Source organism: Neoarius graeffei, chromosome 21 (assembly GCF_027579695.1).
Source record: "Neoarius graeffei isolate fNeoGra1 chromosome 21, fNeoGra1.pri, whole genome shotgun sequence".
Taxonomy (NCBI): Eukaryota; Metazoa; Chordata; class Actinopteri; order Siluriformes; family Ariidae; genus Neoarius; species Neoarius graeffei.
The window spans coordinates 441,867-450,862 of record NC_083589.1 but is presented as its reverse complement, the minus strand read 5'-3'; positions in this window follow the sequence as shown (position 1 = coordinate 450,862).

Below are 8,996 nucleotides of genomic sequence, written 5' to 3'. Positions count from 1 at the left end.
TGATGAACAGAGCTCCTCCTCCTGGCTCTGAGCTGTGTGACTGATGAACAGAGCTCCTCCTCCCGGCTCTGAGCTGCGTGACTGATGAGAGTTGACCACATCACACACTGATTTCAGACAGAGGAGGCACTCAGCTCTCATACAGCATTAATTCCTGACAGCTGACAATTCCGGTTTATTTTATGTATAAAATAAAAATATTAAATAAATGAAAAAAATTGGTATATATATATATATATATAAACCCCGATTCCAAAAAAGTTGGGACAAAGTACAAATTGTAATTAAAAACGGAATGCAATGATGTGGAAGATTCAAAATTCCATATTTTATTCAGAATAGAACATAGATGACATATCAAATATTTAAACTGAGAAAATGTATCATTTAAAGAGAAAAATTAGGTGATTTTAAATTTCATGACAACAACACATCTCAAAAAAGTTGGGACAAGGCCATGTTTACCACTGTGAGACATCCCCTTTTCTCTTTACAACAGTCTGGAAACGTCTGGGGACTGAGGAGACAAGTTGCTCAAGTTTAGGGATAGGAATGTTAACCCATTCTTGTCTAATGCAGGATTCTAATTGCTCAACTGTCTTAGGTCTTTTTTTGTCGTATCTTCCGTTTTATGATGCACCAAATGTTTTCAATGGGTGAAAGATCTGGACTGCAGGCTGGCCAGTTCAGTACCCGGACCCTTCTTCTACGCAGCCATGATGCTGTAATTGATGCAGTATGTGGTTTGGCATTGTCATGTTGGAAAATGCAAGATCTTCCCTGAAATAGATGTCGTCTGGATGGGAGCATATGTTGCTCTAGAACCTGGATATACCTTTCAGCATTGATGGTGTCTTTCCAGATGTGTAAGCTGCCCATGCCACACGCACTAATGCAACCCCATACCATCAGAGATGCAGGCTTCTGAACTGAGCGCTGATAACAACTTGGGTCATCCTTCTCCTCTTTTGTCCGAATGACACGGCATCCCTGATTTCCATAAAGCACTTCAAATTTTGATTCGTCTGACCACAGAACAGTTTTTCACTTTGCCACAGTCCATTTTAAATGAGCCTTGACCCAGAGAAGACATCTGCGCTTCTGGATCATGTTTAGATACGGCTTCTTCTTTGAACTATAGAGTTTTAGCTGGCAACGGCGGATGGCACAGTGAATTGTGTTCACAGATAATGTTCTCTGGAAATATTCCTGAGCCCATTTTGTGATTTCCAATACAGAAGCATGCCTGTATGTGATGCAGTGCTGTCTAAGGGCCCGAAGATCACGGGTACCCAGTATGGTTTTCCGGCCTTGAACCTTACGCACAGAGATTCTTCCAGATTCTCTGAATCTTTTGATGATATTATGCACTGTAGATGATGATATGTTCAAACTCTTTGCAATTTTACACTGTCAAACTCCTTTCTGATATTGCTCCACTATTTGTCGGTGCAGAATTAGGGGGATTGGTGATCCTCTTCCCATCTTTACTTCTGAGAGCCGCTGCCACTCCAAGATGCTCTTTTTATACCCAGTCATGTTAATGACCTATTGCCAATTGACCTAATGAGTTGCAATTTGGTCCTCCAGCTGTTCCTTTTTTGCACCTTTAACTTTTCCAGCCTCTTATCGAGATCTTGCATGTGACATCACAGCCGATCCAGATTGTGACAGACGCCACCGTGTCGGTCAAACGCCATATTCCGCCTTCTACTTCTACTTCTGGTTCTACTTCTGCTTTTACTTCTACCTTTTCTTCTGGAAAACCCTACTATATACAATTCTACTACAACGGCTGTGGCTACAAGCTCTCCCTACCTGTGCATGTTTTTATGTTTTTTGTGTGTATTTTTGCGTGTTGTTCGTCTGTACCAGACTTCAATATCCACTACAACCGTATGGACTTACTGGACATTGGTTTCCAGCAGAAAATTATGGTTTGTAGTGATTTCCATCGCATGCACAACATTCCGGATGAGAAAAAAAAAACATTACGGACGAGACCAGATTGCGAGACCAGCAGGGTCTCCGTGGATTGTTATCGGAAGAAAAGGGAAGGAGGCGGCGCCGGGAGCCGAAGCAAAAGCGAGGCTACAGGCAGAGCCGGCCTGTTGACTAAGCTCAGAAAACAGCTACTCAAACCTCCACTGCCAAGCCTTGACCTCTCCAATGCCAGATCCATGTAAACAACACGGACGATTTGGAATTACCTTATTCTATTCTATAATTGGCTGGTCAGTGCTATACTCAATACTTCAGTGACTTACCCATCCACTGAGGATCATTTTCTTGTTTACAAGATGCCACATCTGAGTCGCTGACAAATCCTGAATTTCTGTAAAGATAACTGTCCAGAGATTTATAAGCACGCAGTGCTTCACCACTGAACAGCGAGAGAAAGTTGATGAGGTAATCATACACGTCCGGGTATTCCGCTGGCAGTTCAAAATCCAGTCGTGAAAACTCCGTCCGGAAAGCCATAAGGGTCACAAATCTGTAGATCGTTTATTTTAGACATATATCTAGTTATCTGTTCATTAGAAAAATGAGCTGTGTAGTCCGTCGGTTGAAATCGATCCATTCTGTACACGAGTGCAGCAGTATTCAGCGGTGTTTTTGACCGACACGATGGTGGCTGTGTACTTTCCGGTCACGTGACTGCAAGATCTCTATTGCCCCTGTCCCAACTTTTTTGAGATGTGTTGCTGTCATGAAATTTCAAATGAGCCAATATTTGGCATGAAATTTCAAAATGTCTCACTTTCGACATTTGATATGTTGTCTATGATCTATTGTGAATACAATATCAGTTTTTGAGATTTGTAAATTATTGCATTACATTTTTATTTACAATTTGTACTTTGTCCCAACTTTTTTGGAATCGGGGGTGTAACTTCTTTTTCTTTTATGCTTGACTTTAAAAAGAAAAAACCCACTCGCAGTCATCCAATAACCTGTGTTTAAAAAAGCAGCTCAGAAAATAAAGGTCATACAGACCTGATCTCAAAACGAGACAGTGCGTTCATCACAGGAGATTTACAGCTGAGTGGTATTTCCCTGATGGCTGAAACAATTTGCCCATGATGAGAAACTTCACACTGTAACACTTCATCTTGAATAAATAGAGGAACCTCTGAGAACATCAGTGGGAACAAAGAACTGTGTAAATCTGCCATCTCTAAGGATTTCTCTGAAATGCTGTTTCCATGTGTGTGTGTGTGTGTGTGTCTGTGTGTGTGAGAGAGAGAGAGAGACAGACAGACAGACAGACAGATAAAGAATGAGACCATCAGAGAGTGAGACAGTAACAGTGAGACAGTCAGAGTGAGACAGACAGTGAGACAATAAGTGTGAGACAGTAAGAAAATGAGACAGTCACAGTGAGACAGTCAGTGAGTGAGACAGTCAGAGAGTGAGACAGACGAAGTGAGACAGTAACAGTGAGACAGTCAGAGAGAGAGACAGTAATAGTGAGACAGCCAGAGAAGGAGACAGTGAGACAGATAGAGAGTGAGACAATAAGTGTGAGACAGTCAGTGAGTGAGACAGTCAGACAGTGTGATTGATTCTACATGTGTAAGCTCATGCTTCTCAGATGAGATTAAAATGATATCAGAATCAGAGTTTATTGTCATTGTACCAAGTACAACAGAATTAAAAGCTCACCTTCAAGTGCAAGAGCACAAAAACAAGAGAACACAGTGCACACAGGAATCGAACAGAGAGGAAAAAACACAAATTGCATATTGCATTTGCATTATTGCACTATTGAGGTGGATAAACTAATACAAGATAATAAATAATATGGAACAGTCAATAAGGAGTGGGGTTCGTGCATGTTAGCATTCAGCAGGGTTACGGCTCGAGAGATAAAACTGTTCTGGAGTCTGTTAGTCCTGGACCTGATGCACCTGTAGCGTCTCTCAGAGGGCAGCAGGTCAAACAACTGATGGCTTGGGTGAGAACTGTCCTTAACGATATTCCTCACTCTGGTGAGGCAGCGAGAGTTGTAGATGTCGTCGGAGGTGGGGGGAGGGCAGGCAACGATTTTCTGCTCTGTCTTCACCACTCTCTGCAGCCACTTCCTGTCTGCTTCAGTGCAGCTGGTGGACCACACAGAGAGGCTGTACGTCAGCAGGCTCTCAGTGCAGGATCTGTAGAAGGTCTCCAGCAACTCACTGTCCAGGTTGTTCTTCCTGAGCACCCTGACATTTCCTGTTATATATTTTTTACTTTGTTTTCATAAATAAGTAATAAATATGAATAAATACATGAAAGTCATCTACAAACACAGACTCTGTCCAAAATGGTGGCATGTCAGTCGTCTGCACTGAGGTCAGTGAGCTTCACTGCAAATACACTGTGGCTGTTTGTACTGTTTATTTTAGTTGCGATGGTGTTTCAGTGGCTACATCTGTGTGAAAAACATAATTCCAGCCGAAGAGGTTTGTATTAACATTAAATATGTTTTAAAATGTATGAACACTGACACACAGCACAGCGGCTCTATGCAGCTCCAAAACACACCTGTGCAGTCACCTATGCAATCACCTGCGCAGTCATTTGTGCAGTCACCTGAGCAGTCACCTGTGCAGTCACCTGAGCAGTCACCTGTGCAGTCACCTGAGCAGTCACTTGTGCAGTCACCTGAGCAGTCACCTGTGCAGTCACCTGAGCAGTCACTTGTGCAGTCACCTGAGCAGTCACCTGAGCAGTCACTGTGCAGTCATTTGTGCAGTCACCTGAGCAGTCATTTGTGCAGTCACCTGAGCAGTCACTTGTGCAGTCACCTGTGCAGTCACCTGAGCAGTCACCTGAGCAGCTCTGAAACACACCTGTGCAGTCACCTGAGCAGTCACCTGTGCAGCTCTGAAACACACCTGTGCATTCAACTGAGCAGTCACCTGTGCAGTCACTTGTGCAGTCACCTGAGCAGTCACCTGTGCAGTCACCTGAGCAGTCACCTGAGCAGTCACCTGTGCAGCTCTGAAACACACCTGTGCAGTCACCTGAGCAGTCACCTGTGCAGCTCCGAAACACACCTGTGCAGTCACCTGAGCAGTCACCTGTGCAGTCACCTGAGCAGTCACCTGTGCAGTCAGTGCAAACATTAAGACAGAAAATACTTTCTTTAATGTCATTTCCATTATGACTAAAGACAGCGATGGACAGTATATGAGTAACTGTAGTTCATTATGACACTTAAATATTATTTTGGTGTATTTATACTTGACTTGAGTATTGAATCAGAAAGACTGGTACTCGTACATTTCTAAGAAAGAAAAAAACAACACTTTTTACTCCCTACATTTTTATTTAGACCTTTAAAGCAGTGGTTCTCAAACTGGGTTCCGGAGACACCCAGGGCTCTGTGAGGCACAGCCAGGGGTTCGCGACTTTAGTTATTACATTTATGGGTCCAAGCACCAAAGTCACCTCAGACCTCATGTGTTTTATCAGTAGGTGTTTCAGGAATAGAAAATTCTCTGGCTCCAAAAATATCATTTACATTTTTTAAAAATAAGTTTCATAAAATAAATATATACTGACATTCTCTTAATTTCATTAGATAAAAACATTTAGTTTTTAATACTTGAATACATTTAAAAGTTGCAAGTTTTTTTACTTTCACTTGAGCACATTTTTTATTTTCTCTCGATAGAAAATCAGCTTCAGGGGTAACAGTCTCTCCATCACTGAGCGTTTTACTACCACTGTGTATAAAGACTGACATTTAAGTCTGTGAATGGAAATGTTTTTTTCCTTTAAAGTCAGACAGGACCGAGTGAGAGCGCAGCGACAGAGACAGTGAGGTGCACTACTGAGAAACAGGAAAAGCCTCTGAAACCACAGGTATCTGTGAAACCTCTTCACACATTCAGAGAGATGTGAAACACCACATGCTGCTCTACGCATAGGGAAATGGTGTCTGAAGAGCATCCATCATTTCACACGTTTGTTTATGACTCATACAACAATTTCTTTAAATTAAGGAATGATGTGTGTTTGTACAGAGTAGATATGCACAAAGATCAACTTCCTCTTCACCAAAAACTAATAAAAAAAGAAACTAGATTTGTGCATTTCCTCTTGCTCTCCTGACTCCTCTCCTCTCCATGCATCTGTACACTACTGGCTCAAACATGATGATGGGTTTTGGTTGAGATGATCAGGATCTTTGCTAAACCTGTGTAACCCTGTGTTCACATTTGACTTCACACCATCAAGCAAAGCAACAGGCAGCAAATATTTATTTACACACACACACACACATCATTGAGCCATGATTTCTGCAACATTTACCGTAAACTGCAATTTTCTCATTTCAATATAAATTAGTTAAGTAAAGTGATAAAGTAAAGAAGTGATGAACCCAAATGGCTCTACTGCGTATTTAGTCCCCCACCCAAAACTTTAGTTCTTATCTGCAACTAGTTACCACAAAATTGGAACAAAACCTACAGCCATGGTTTCCTCTCATCCTGTCATATAAAATGCACACAAGGATGCTGGGAAGACAAATACGAAGAAGCAGCGATCATCGGTGCATTTGGTGATTGTATGGCGCTAGTACAGTTACGTCATTGATACACTGCCTGGGCAAAAAAAATCACCATCTGGATTTAAATAAGTAAACACTAAAGAGTGTTCGATTGGATAATTACTGCGAGTGATTAATGTGCTTCAGCTGCAACACTTCTTTTAACCCAAACTGACGCAGTGAGTAGCTTCACATTTCTTAAGCAAACATATTGGAAGACAGATCCTGAGTTCATGGAAAAGATGTTGCTGTGTTTCAGAAGGTCAAATTATTGTCCTGCATCAAGCAAAGAAAACAACTCATGAGACTTGAGCTGAAATGACAGGAATTGGGTTTAGAACCGTCCAACAGATTATTAAAACCTGGAGGGATCTAGATGAACTGTCAACTTCGTGGAAAAAAAATTTGGTTTGAAAAAGATCCTGACTCAGAGATCACTGACACGCTAGGTGAAGTCCATCCATCCATTATCTGTAGCCGCTTATCTTGTTCTACAGGGTCGCAGGCAAGCTGGAGCCTATCCCAGCTGACTATGGGTGAGAGGTGGGGTACACCCTGGACAAGTTGCCAGGTCATCACAGGGCTGATACATAGAGACAGACAACCATTCACACTCACATTCACACCTACGGTCAATTTAGAGTCACCAGTTAACCTAACCTGCATGTCTTTGGACTGTGGGGCAAACCGGAGCACCCGGAGGAAACCCACACAGACACGGGAAGAACATGCAAACTCCACACAGAAAGGCCCTCGCTGGCCATGGGGCTCGAACCCAGGACCTTCTTGCTGTGAGGTGACAGCGCTAACCACTACAACACTGTGCTGCCGCTAGGTGAAGTCGAATCGTTAAAAAAAATCAACAGTGGAACTCACGACTATGTTTAATAGTGAAATTAAAGGCATTTCCACTCTCACAATGAGATGAGATCTCACAGGATTGGGACTAAACCACTGTGTGTCCAGAAGAAACACACTCGTTATTGAGATTAATCAGAAGAAAAGGCTTCAGTTTGGTCAGGAGCATAAAGATTGGACTCTGGAGTGATGGAGAAAGGTCATGTGGTCTGATGAGTCCAGATTGACCCTGTTCCTGAGTGATGGGTGTGTCAGGGTAAGAAAGAAAGCTCATGAAGCTCCGCCCCATGATGCATAGTATCCACTGTACAAACCTCTGGAGGCAGTGTGATGATCTGGGGTTGGTGATGGTTGCCCTCCATTCAAGACCTGTACCTGTCCAGAGTCAGGAAACGGGCAGGTAACATCTCTGCAGACCCATCACACCCTGGTCACAAACTGTTTAAACTTCTCCCCTCTGGGAGATGCTACAGAACACTGTATGCAAAAACAACCAGACACAAGAACAGTTTTTCCCCTCAGGCTGTCTCTGTGATGAACAGCTAAAACTGGACCCAAATATCAGTAACATCAACTGTGAAATATCTGCACACTCATACCGTCATTCTGTGCACACTGTATATTTATATTTACTAATTCATCCTTGCTCTATGCTGTCTATACATATATTTACCCTTCTACATGTACATAGCTTTTTGGGGTTTTTTTCTATGCTTTTTATCTGTTTGCACTAAGAGAGCTAAGTGAAACCGGAGTCAAATTCCTTGTGTGTGTTCACATACCTAGCAAATAAAGTTTCTTCTTCTTCTTATTATTATTATTCAATTGGTCAGGTCAAGCGGCACGGTGGTGTAGTGGTTAGCGCTGTCACCTCACAGCAAGAAGGTCCGGGTTTGAGCCCCATGGCCAGCGAGGGCCTTTCTGTGAGGAGTTTGCATGTTCTCCCCGTGTCCGCGTGGGTTTCCTCCGGGTGCTCCGGTTTCCCCCACAGTCCAAAGACATGCAGGTTAGGTTAACTGGTGACTCTAAATTGACCGTAGGTGTGAATGTGAATGGTTGTCTGTGTCTATGTGTCAGCCCTGTGATGACCTGGTGACTTGTCCAGGGTGTACCCCGCCTTTCGCCCGTAGTCAGCTGGGATAGGCTCCAGCTTGCCTGCGACCCTGTAGAAGGATAAAGCGGCTAGAGATAATGAGATGAGATGAGATGAGATGAGATGGTCAGGTTGAGACCCAGCAATGTTACGGGGCAATAAAATGAAGTCAGCTGACAATCTGAATGTACTGAATGACCAGGTTCACATCAATGGGGTTTTTCTTCCCTGATGGAATAAAATTAGGGCTCAGATAGTGAAAGAGTGGTTCAGGGAGCATGAGGAATCATTTACACAGGAATTAACCCCCACAGAGTCTCGACCTTAACCCCCACTGAGAGTCTGTGGGATGCTGGAGAAGATTTTACACAGTGGTTTGACTCTCCCATCCTCAACACAAGATCTCGGTGAAAAATGAACCCAACTCTGGACTGAAATAAATGTTGTGACATTGCATAAGTTTATCAAAACAATGGTGAATGCATGCTGTAATCAAAGATAAAG